The sequence below is a fragment of the Mandrillus leucophaeus genome, unplaced genomic scaffold (assembly GCF_000951045.1).
Source record: "Mandrillus leucophaeus isolate KB7577 unplaced genomic scaffold, Mleu.le_1.0 Scaffold1690, whole genome shotgun sequence".
NCBI lineage: Eukaryota > Metazoa > Chordata > Mammalia > Primates > Cercopithecidae > Mandrillus > Mandrillus leucophaeus.
The window spans coordinates 69,503-78,140 of NW_012101688.1; the positions used below are offsets into that span (position 1 = coordinate 69,503).

The window sequence follows — 8,638 nt, forward strand, 5'->3', positions numbered from 1 at the left end:
GGGAGGTACTTAAAATTTGTTTTAATTTTAAATTTAGGGGGTTACATGTACGGGTTAGTTATAAGGGTATATTGCGTGATGCTGAGGTTTGGGCTTCCGATCCCATCACCCATATCGTGAACAATACCGAATAGGAAGTGTTTCAGTCCTTCTCCAACTTCCTCCCTCCCTTTCCCACTTTTGGAGTTCCTAGTGTCTATTGTTCCCATCTTTATGTCTCTGTGTACCCAATCTTTAGCTCCCGCTTATCGGTGGGAACATTCATATTTGGTTTTCTGTTCCTGTGTTAATTCACTTAGGATAGGCCGGGTGCAGTGGCTCACGCTTATCTATAATCCCAGCACTTTGGGAGGCAGAGGCAGGCAGATCACTTGAGGTCAGGAGTTCAAGACCAGGCTGGCCAACGTGGTGAAACCTGTCTCTACTAAAAATACAAAAATTAGCTAGGTGTGTTGGTGGATGCCTGTAATCCCAGCTACTTGGGAGGCTGAGGCAGGAGAATCGTTTGAACCCGGGAGGCAGAGTTTGCAGTGCTCACTCCAGCCTGGGCAATAAGAGTGAAACTCTGTCTCAAAAAGCAAACAAAAAAATTCACATAGGATAACGGCCTCCAGCTATTATGGTTGTGTAGTATTCACAGCTACCATGGACACCCACTCTTTTGCCTTCGGTGCTGGGGCTGTGAATGGTTTATGGTTTGTAGTATTCCATGGTGTGTATGTAACACATTTTCTTTATCCAATTCACTGTTGATGGTCACCTAGGTTGATTCCATATCTTGCTATCATGACTAGTGCTGTGAAAAACAAATGAATACAGGTGTCTTTTCGGTAGAGCAATTTATTTTCTTTTGGGCATATACCTAGCAATGGGATTGCTGAGTCAAATGGTAATTCTACTTTTAGTTCTTTGAGAAATCTCCAAACTGCTTTCTACAGGGGCTGAGCTAATTTACATTCCCACCAACAGTGCATAAACATTCCCAGGGAAGTACTTTACATTTGTTTTCTGTGGTCCTCACAACAACCCTTCAGGGAAACTATTATTATCCCCAATCCCCAAAAAGGAAACTGGTTTTGAGAGATTTAATCACTTGACCAATTAGTAGTTAGTGGCTAAAATGGAATTAAAACTAGATCTGTCTACTCCTTGCAATATTTGCCTTAATACGTTTTCTTTCTTTCCTTTCTCAAGCCTCTTTATTAAGTCAGTTTCCAACCCCCGGCAATGTCTCCAGGTCTCTTTGAAGGTGGCATGGTAAGAAAGCAAACAATAAATAAGAAACAAAATTTTATATCAAAGTATTGTGAATAAAAATTGTAATTGGTTTGTGGGAATGTAAATTGGCACAACTATTATGGAAAACAGTATGGAGGTTCCTAAAAAAGTTAAAAATAGAACTACCATGTGATTCAGCAATCCCACTACTAGGTACATATCCAAGGAATATGAAATAAGTGTGGTGAAGAGATATCTGCACTCCCGTGTTCATTGCAGTACTATTCACAATAGCCAGGATATGGAATCAACTTAAGTGTCCTTCAATAGATTAATGGACAAAGAAAATGTAGCACATATAAACAATGGAATACCATTAGCCTTTGAAAAAAGGAAATCCTGTTATTTTTTGTGACAACTGGATGAACCTGGAGGACATTATGTTAAGTGAAATAAGCAGGCATAGAAAGACAAATATTACATGTCCTCACTTACAGTGGAGTGTGAAAAAGGTGACTTCATAGAAGCAGAGAGTAAAATGGTAGAGGCAAAGGAAGGGGGATTGGGGAGATGTTGGTCAAATGACGCAAAATTTTAGTTAGGAAGAATGAATTCAAGATATCTAAGTGCATCATGATGAAAAAAAGTCTATTAAAATTAAAAATCTGGAACAAATATATTGTTTGTGTATGCATTTGTAACACATTTGTAAACATGACAAAAATGCTAACAACCCTAATATATAAAGGGTGTTTATACACCAATAAAAGCACCTTCATAGAAAAGATGAAAGACCAATTAACACAAAGAACCTCACTAGCAATCAAAAATATAAAGGGGAGATATCTTTTTCACTCCATAAATTGGCAAAGATTTAAAAGAAAAGGTAAAACCCAATGTAGGTGAGAATGAGAGCAATAGATCCCCAAATTTTCTATTACTAAAAATGGTGTTTTAGAAGAATACTTAACGAAAAGGAAAGACACTTGCCATATATTAGTAAGAAAGGCATGTAGAAAATGTATACAATTACTCTCTGCTCCTCCTATTAGACAGACAGCTGCATCTTCTCATGCAGCACCAGCTGTATCCCTGAGACACCATGGTGAAGGTGAAGGCCACAGTAAATGGATTTGGCCATGTTGAGTGTCTGGTCATCAGGGCTGCTTTTAACTTTGGCAAAGTGGATACTGTCACCATCAATGACCCCTTTGTTGACTTCAACTACATGATCCACATGGTCCAGTATGATTCCACCCATGGCAAGTTCCATGGCACCATTAAAGCTGAGAGCAGGAAGTTTGTCATCGGTGGAAATCCCATTACCATCTTCTAAGAGCGAGGTCCCACCAAAATCAAATGGGATGATGCTGGTGCTGATTATGTTGTGTAGTCCACCGGCATCTTCAATACCACGAGAAGGCTGGAGATGTCTTAGAAGAGGGAGCCAAAAGGGCCATTATCCCTGCCCTTTCTGCTGACACCCCCTTTTTCATGATAGGCATGAATCATGAGTAGTACAAAAACAGCTTCAAGATCATCAGCAATGCCTCCTGTACCACCAACTGCTTAGCCCCCCTGGCCAAGGTCATCCATGACAACTTTGGCATGGAAGAACTTATAACTACAGTCCATGCAATCACAGCCACCCTACCCTGGATGGCCCCTCTGGGAAACTGTGGCACAATGGCCATGGGGCTCTCCAGGACATCATCCCTGCATCTACTAGTGGTGCCAAGGCTATGGGTAAGGTTACCCCTGAGCTGAATGGGAAGCTCATTGGCATGGCCTTCCATGTCCCCACTGCCAACGTGTTGGTCACAGACCTGACTTGCCATCTGGAGAAACCTGCCAAATATGATGACATCAAGAAGGTGGTAAAGCAGGAATTGCAGGCCCCCTCAAGGGCATCCTGGGCTACACGAGCACCAGGTTGTCTCCTCTGACTTTAACAGCAACACCCACTCGTCTGCCTTCAATGCTGGGGCTGGCATTGCCCTCAACAATCACTTTGTCAAGCTCATTTCCTGGTATGACAATGAATTTGGCTACAGCAGCAGGGTGGTGGACCTCATAGCCCACAAAACCTCCAAGGAGTAAGACCCCTGACCTCCAGCTGCAGTGAGAGCACGAGAGGAAGAGAGAGGCCCGCAGCTGCTAGGGAGTCCCTGCCACACTCAGTTCCCCACCACACCGAAAATCTCCCCTCCCCACAATTTCCACACAGAACCCCCTGAAGAGGGAGGGGCCTAGGAAGCCCACTTTGTCATATACTATCAATAAAGTCCCCTGTACTCAAAAAATTAATTAACTAATGAATCAAAATATATTGAATACTAACATTATGCTAAGGAGAATCAATTTCTACTTGTTTTTTAAAATATAATTCTTCATCATTCAACTTGAAATTACTGCCCTTGGACAACTAAACTGAAATAGGAGAAATTGACATTTTCCTTTTCAATATTTTAATATGAAAAATTTCAAACATACAGAATAGTTAAAAGAATTTATACACCACCTAAATTCTACAATTAACATGTCCCCACATTTACTTTATCACATATCCATCCACCTATCTCTCCATCAATCCACTTTTTTTTTACTTTGCAGAATTTCAAAGTAAATTGCAACTATCTGTATACCTCGCCCCAAATGCTTCAGTATGAGTATCATTAACATGAGTTCAGTCTTTGTTTATGGTTCTTTTAAATTTTTGAGTTAATTGTCATATAGTGAAATGCACAAATACTAAATGTGCCATTGGAGGAATTTTTGTTGTTGTTAGAGATGTGATCTCACTATATTGGTCAGACTGGACTCTGACTCCTAGGCTCAAGGAGATCCTCCTGCCTCAGCCTCCCAAGTAGCTGGGACTATTTGGCACCATGCCAGGCTTTGGAGGAATTTTAACAAACATACATCAGTGTAATCTAAATTTCTGTCAAGACATAGACCATTATGAAACATTATGAGAACTTCTCTCTTCTTCCTTCCCAATTAATCCCTGTCCAACTGCCCCTCTACCCAGAGGTAACTTACCACTGTTGACTTTTTAAAGAGATACATAAATTATTTTTGGCTGTTCTAGGACTTAAAACAAATGGAATGATACAATATGTGCTTCTAAATGTAAGGCTTTGTTAATTTAGCATAATGTTTTTGAGATTCATCTATGTTATTTTGTGTATCATTAGTGAATTTTTTTTATTGCTGGATAGTCTTCTGTTGTGTAAGTATACTATAGGTTGTTTATCCATTTTCCTATTGACAATACTTAGTCTGCTTCCAGTTTTGGAACATTTTGAATAAGGCTATATGTGCATTATTTTATTTTTGTGGGCACAGGCTTTCGTTTTTCTTTGGTAAACATTTAGGAGTGAAATTGCTGAATCATAAGGTAGGGGATATATTCAATTTTAAATGAAACTGCCAGACTATTTCCCAAAGTTATTGTGCCATTTTGTAGTCCCAACAAGATAAGAGACTTCCAGTAGCTCCCTATCTTCATCAACATTTGGTATTTTTGGTCTTTTTACTTTTAGCCATTCTAATGGGTGTCTCGTAGTATCCCGTTGTGATTTTATTTTGCATTTCTCTGTTGACTTAATGTTGAATGCTTTTTTATGTGCTTATCAGTCACTTGTCTATCTTTGTGAAATGTTCATTCAAAACCTTTTATCTAAAAATTAAAAAATTAGGTTGTTTTTATTATTGAGATATAAGTTGTATTACTGAGATATAAATATAAGTGCTTTGTCTGATATGTCTTGTGAATATGAGAAATTGATTTTAAGGTAGTGAAAAAGATTTCAGGTAATGTGGGAGAGGAGAATATTGCTTAGAAAGTCAGCTTTTCCCGGAAGCTTAGGAAAAAGTGATTTCTACAGAAATCGCTGCTGAACTTTGCTTTTAACTAATCAGTTGGGCTTTGTTTCCCAAATTGGTTTGTTACCCCTGATTTGGAGATGAATCGTTTTTCTTTGACATCAAACATGCCATTAAACCTGGATTGTTGGTTGTCCACCTGACTGGTTCATTCAGTTTGCGGCTTCTCTTGTGGCCACTAGAGTAGGGTCTGCCTGATCCCTTTGTTCGCCTCTAAATATCCCTCACAGTCTGCTTTCCATATGGCAACTATGGTGCCACATTTTAAAAAATGCTCAAAATTCCCCAGTGACCTTCCGTATCTCTGAGTTTATTTCCCATCCTCTTTGGCTAACTCAGTGACTTACTCACCTTGCTGTCTTTGGAAATTCCAAGCATGCCCCTGTCCCAGGGTCTTTGCTGTTAGTCCAAACTGCATCATTTTGTAAGCTGCCCACTATTTTGCAGACCTTGGTCAAAGTGAAACATTCACAGGGGTTTGGGCCCTGAGAAACATTGTGCCTAACCACCTGACCACAAGGCAGACAAAGGCCCAAATCCCAGGCCAGGTGCGGTGGCTCACACCTGTAATCCTAGCACTTTCGGAGGCCAAGACAGGCGGATCACCTGAGGTCAGGAGTTCAAGACCAGCCTGACCAACATGATGAAACCCCATTTCTACTAAAAATACAAAAATTAGTCCGGTGTGGTGGTGGGCGCCTGTAAACCCAGCTACACGGGAGGCTGAGGCAGGAGAATCACTTGAATCTGGGAGGTAGAGGTTGCAGTGAGCCGAAATCATGCCATTGCACTCCAGCCTGGGCAACGAGTGAAACTGCGACTCAAAAAAAAAAAAAAAAAAAAAAACCACAAAAAAACATCCCAATCATATCTTGCTGGACAAAGGTCCAAGGAATACCCCGATGACATCCCACCTGAACAAGGGCCAGAACCACCTCATCACGAGAACATCTTATCAGTATCCTGCTGGGAAGCAAGCCATACCGCCCAGACCCCTCGCACTCATACCTATAAAGTGCCCCAGCCTGTAAGCAGCAGTGGGCTCTGGCATTAGGCTGGCGCCCCACTTCTGTGGGTTTTATGCCGAACATAAAGTCTGAATTTGCTGTTGAGCCACCCTCTTACTGTGTGCATGTCTTTCTTTAACTCTCGCCTTCCCTTCAAAACCTAACATTTGCGCTTGCTGTTCCTTCATGGCATGCCTCTAATCCCATATACAAATGTATTTCCATGGCACACCCCTCGCTTCATTCAGCTATCTTCAAATATTACCTCTTTGGAGAGATCTTCACTAACTATTCATAAATTAGCAAAGAGAAACATTCTTCCAAAGTCTTTTCATCTCCTTACTCTACTTTACTTTTTCATAGTACTCATTTCCATCTTTACCTGAATGTTATCATTGAAAAATTATGTTTGTTTATCCCCCCACCCTACTAGAATATAAGCTCCTTGAGGACAGGGACTTTGTTCACTTTATTCTTCACTCTATATTCAGAATCTAGAATTGTAACTGACACATAGTAGATACTCTATATAAATAATTGTTGAATTGAATAAGAAAAAAACTAGGCATGAATGTGATTCAAACCAAGAATTCCATAACTTAGGGTATGGTGAGTGGCTTTGGAAATCCAGCAGTGAAGACAATGAGGTGCTACTAGACAATGCACCTCTACTGAAGGAAGCCCCAAACTTAGTTGCCAAGCAACCACTATTAGCATATAAACAAATATTAAAGCACACATCATAAACAAAATAGCTAACAAAGCAGTATTTCTATACCCAACCAGGCATTTTCTTGTTATTGTTCAATATATTTGAGTCAAAAAGAGAGATGCAGCTAGTTATTTCTTGCTATAAAAGAAAAAAGTCCACAAGTTGTTTACTGCCAAGAAGAATAACTCAATTGCAATTTAGTATTTGGAAAGTGTCCATCTAAGCAAGCCAGTATTTTCACTGATTTTTCTTTTCTTTTTTAGTTTTTCTTTTAATTAAAGACCATTTTTCAGAACTGGTTTAGGTTTACAGAAAACTTGCACAGAAAGTGCAGAGAGTTCCCATATACCCTATTCCACTTTCAGTTCCCCGTATTATCAACATCTTGCATTGGTGTGGTACATTTGTTACAAATGAAAATCAATAGCAATATGTTATTATTAACTAAAATCCATAATTTACATTAGGATTTGCTCTGTGTGATGTACAGTTTTGTGGGTTTTACCAAGTGACAATGTAATTCACTGCCCTAAAAATCTCCTGTGCTCCAACTCTACATCCCTCTCCCTTTCCTTCCGTAAACCCCTGGCAACTGCTGATCTTTTTATCACCTCTATACTGTAGTTTGGTTTTTATTTTACTAATTAAAAAAGTGGTCCTTTAAATGGGAGAGGAGTTGAAGAGAAGTAAATGATAAAAAATTGAAGGCATTTTGCCCATGTAGTTCTCCATTGTATCTTCAGTATCTAGAATAGTGACTCAGGGATAATTCAAGATAACCTGTTTACATTTTAACACATATCCTTACATATGTCATTACACACACACACACATATGATCACATATATTCTTAGATGAGGGGTCTTCAAAAATCATGGAAAATGCATATTATGAAAAAACCATGGATGCATTTCAAAATGTTTTTGCACTAAAATAAAACCACACTAAACAGTTATAATATGTCTGAACAGGATCTAGCTTGAGGCAATGGGAAGGATAAGACATCAATTTGAAATGATTCCCTATCAGAACAAGATGAATTCTACAAAAATTGAAGCAAGAACAAACACCAAATTTATAGTGAAGCTTGGGTGGAAAAATGATGAAATTACTGATGCTTTATGAAAAATTAATGGGAACAATGCCAAAAATAAATTATTAGCTTACAAATGGATAACTCATTTTAAGAAGGAATGAGACTGTTGAAGGTAAAGCCCACAGTGGCAGACCATCCATATCAGTTTGTGAGGAAAAAATTAATATTGGTCATGCAGTAATTGAAGAGGACTGATGATTAACACCAGAAAACAATAGCCATCATCACAGGCATTTCAACTGGTTCAGCTTAAACACTTCCGATTCAAGAATTAAAGTTGGGCAAACTTCCACTCAATAGTGCTGAAACCACTGTCCCCAGATCAGCTGCAGACAAGAACAGATCTTTCAATGGAAATTTTAAACAAGTGGAATCAAGATCCTGAAGCATTTCTTCAAAGAATTGTAACAGGAGATGAAACATGTCTTTACCAGTATGATCCTGAAGACAAAGCACAATCAAAACAATGGCTACCAAGAGGTGGAAGTTGTCCAGTCAAAGCACAAGTGGATCAGTCAAGAGCATAGGTCATGGCAGAAGATTTTTGGGATACTCAAGGCATTTTTCTTGTTGACTTGCTGGAGGGCCAAAGAATGATAACATTTGCTTATTATGAGAGTGTTCTGAGAGAGCCAAAGACTTGGCAGAAAAACACCTGGAAAGGTTTCACCGGAGAGTCCTTCTCCACCATGACAATGCTCCTGCTCATTTGTCTCA

At 39.4% G+C, this 8,638-nt stretch overlaps 1 pseudogene; it reads left to right on the forward strand.

Annotated features, from left to right (window-relative positions):
• The first annotated feature begins 2,320 nt into the window (after window positions 1-2,320).
• On the forward strand, window positions 2,321-3,318 carry LOC105537147 (annotated as a pseudogene).
• The last annotated feature ends 5,320 nt before the right edge of the window (window positions 3,319-8,638 follow it).